Source organism: Austrofundulus limnaeus, unplaced genomic scaffold (assembly GCF_001266775.1).
Source record: "Austrofundulus limnaeus strain Quisiro unplaced genomic scaffold, Austrofundulus_limnaeus-1.0 Scaffold67, whole genome shotgun sequence".
NCBI lineage: Eukaryota > Metazoa > Chordata > Actinopteri > Cyprinodontiformes > Rivulidae > Austrofundulus > Austrofundulus limnaeus.
The window spans coordinates 1678014-1681343 of record NW_013952469.1 but is presented as its reverse complement, the minus strand read 5'-3'; positions in this window follow the sequence as shown (position 1 = coordinate 1681343).

Genomic DNA, 3330 nt, shown 5'->3' with positions numbered 1-3330 from the left:
ACACACACACACACACACACACACACACACACACACACACACACACACACACACACACACACACACGTCTTATAAGTTACAAATGGTAACCATAGATCACAGATAGATCATAGATCAAACAGAACGTGAGTTGTTTTTCAGTTTCCTGGGCAGAGACAACGATGTTTTCGTACTTCTGAGTGTTGGAATCACATCGTCTTTTAGTGATATTCTTATTAGTCCGCTGTTAAATTCCCTTATGTTTAGAAAGCTATCATCAGTAAAGTGGCTCGCACAAATATAATTATTTTTCCATTGGAGGGTTACTTCCAAAATTGAAATCTAACCATTTTTTAAGAACCATATTATCATTGTAAAGCTTAAAAAGAGGGCAGTCTCCTTGGCATCCAAAAATCCATTTCCTCAAAGACATTTTTTTTATCCAGGAAAAAAAACTGGACAGAGAAGTGTTAGGGGCTCAGRAGATGTTGTTTCACCAGTTGTTAAGTTGTTGCTGCTGATAGCCTGCAGGAGTCAAGGGGGAGGTGTGCTCTGTGATGAGGAGACACGGCCCAGAGGAGGAGCTGCTCCTAAAAGGAGGTTCTAGTCCCAGCCAGTCGTTTCAGTTCTCCTGAATGACTGCTACAGGATTTCACAAACATGCATGAATGAGTCGGAGCAAGACTCTGGGCATGTTTTTGATGAGAGGATAACATTAGAACATTATATAAAGCTCAAAAAAGTTGATTTTYCATGATATTGGCCCTTTAAATAATACAGGTTTGACAGCAGTGTCTTTTTTCTGCTTTTCTTTCACTCATGGTCTGTTTCTGATCAGCCCACCTGTTGTTCATGTTTGATGTATTCCCTCAGCTTCAGTTGTGAGATCCTCACTGTAGTCAGCCATCTTTTTTCTGCTCTTTGCTTTGTTGTTTCTGTCTCCATTATGTTTATTTTATAGCCTTTTTATTTGGAATACTCCTGCCTCAGTTCAGATTTAGCAGTTTAACTCATGTTGCAGCACTTTATTAGTATTGTTTTTTTTTTTTTACTCCTGCGTTTAGATCCTTAAATGACTCCTGAGATTCTTGGAAACCAAAAAAGGCGCAACAATTCAGTATTCYTGCTGCTGTTGTGTGAAATCTGAGTAACTGCAACAAAGTGACACCTTTTTTAATTTTATTTTAAGCACTAGTTTACAAATTTATTTTCATTTCTGTGTTTTCATTCTAAAATGTCTGTGAAACGTTCTGTTTGCTTATGTTTTCCTAAAGCTTTGTGAAAAAAACAGAAATGTGTTGCCACTTCATGACCACAGGAGATCAGTCAGCCTGCAGACATCGTTAAAACCAGGTCGTTTCAGCCGGAGTGTCCTATATTTGTCTTTATTTCAAAGTTTGCAGTGTTTAGTCCTGCAGCAGGAAGATGATTGAATTTGGATTTGAGGTTAGAAAGCTGTGTGATGGCAGCGCAGTGCCTCCCCTCGTGTCATTTAAAAAAAGAGACGTCTCTCCTGTGCAGAGCCTCAATTTTACAGCATGAATGAGTTTCCCATCGAGCGCTTTGAAAAATCCTGCAGGCGCTTTGTGAAAAGATTAATGAGGCAGAATAATATGACAATTGTGACACACATATTAGACTTTGATTTGCTCCAGCGGGAAGTTGTGACATTGATTTTTATGGGCCGTCAAGAGAAGTGAAAAGATGTTTCAGCTCCATGGTGGAGTTTGAATAGTTTATTTTAAGATTTTCTGCAGCTGTTGATTTCTTGTAAGAACTAATTTTAGTTTTTAAAAAGGTAGAAAAAGCCATTCACAAGCTCAGAAAACCCAAAGTTTAGGAGTTTTGTGCAACACGTTTGTGAGATGTGGCTGCCTTAAAATGTATGTACAAAATAAATTTACCTTCTTATTTCATGCAGCAGAAATCAGTTCAAAGGCACAGAGCAAACACAAAATATCCACAAAGAACCCCGAAAAATTCCAGTAGTTTGAAGGTTTTTCATAAATACAGCTTCATGTTTACCTGTAGAAATGTTTGTCACAAATTTAGGATAAAATGTGTGAAAAGGTGACAAATCAAAACAGGATCTAATTTGAATGAATCTTTTGGTGTTTGAGGCAGAGAAACAATCAGTATTCACACTTTAAACTCATGCTTGAACTGATCTGGTCACATGAGAGAAACAAATATAATCTGAATTATTTTTTTCTTCCTGAGGCTCATCTTTTTAATCCTGAACATCAGCAGCAGAAAACCCAGAGTTCGGACTCAACCTGAGTGTTTTATGTCATTAGTCTATCTCCATGAAGACTTTTCTCTTCTCTTTGAACCACTTTCCCAGGAGAAGATATATAAAACAAAAAAAAATCCATCTAAATTTAATTTAGTTTGTTTGATTTACGATTCTGTTACCCCGGTTCTCTCCTCCTCCGGTTTCCATAGCACCCAAATTTGGCAAATTTAATGTGAAATGGCTGCAATCAGCAGGAATCAGAGATATTGAAAAATGATAAATGTGACAGTTTGCTCAAATCAAAGACAAAGTCTGGAAAACAGAAGACATTCGGCCTATTTACTGTTGTTTTGTTGATTCCTCTTGTGGTTTTCTTTTATTTAAAGACAAATAATTTGAATGACTCTGCCTCCATCATCATGGGTGTGACAATAAAGACTCTGCTGCTTTGTCTAACTGTTTCTCTGGTGGTTTTCCAAAAACAGAAACAAAAGAACAAAATGATGGGAGCCAGTCTGTTTGGAGGCAGAGTGATGCAGCTGGTAACACTGAGTGAAATTATACTGTGTGTGCGTGTGTGTGTGCGTGCGTGCGTGCGTGCGTGCGTGCGTGTGTGTGTGTGTATACTCCATCTTTTTAGAATAATGGAAATACACCTAAAAGGATCCATTTTTCATGTCTTTCAAAGACTTATTTGTAAAACTCTCATGCCCACATCAAAGTTCCCAGCTGCCATCGTTGCTGAGGAAACATATTAACTGTTGATGATGTTTTGTGCAAACACAGGCCTGAAAAACTCCACTGGTCAGGAAAAAGGGAGATTTAAAAGTCCATTTCAAGCCCCAGCCTTTTGTTTTTGTGTATAAAATAACCACAGTGTGATGTAAGACTCTGAAATACTCGGATCGATTTTTCCTTTCATCTATAAATGCATTAATAATGCACTTGAAAAATAAAGGCAAACTTTCAGATGTGCATTTTATTACAGACGGTCAATTAAAGCCTCTTTTATGTTCTTATTGATTTAATGAAGATAAACAAGCATTACTTTTTCTTCTAATAAAACAAGTTTACTTCAATTATATGTGTGTGTATATATATATATATATATATAT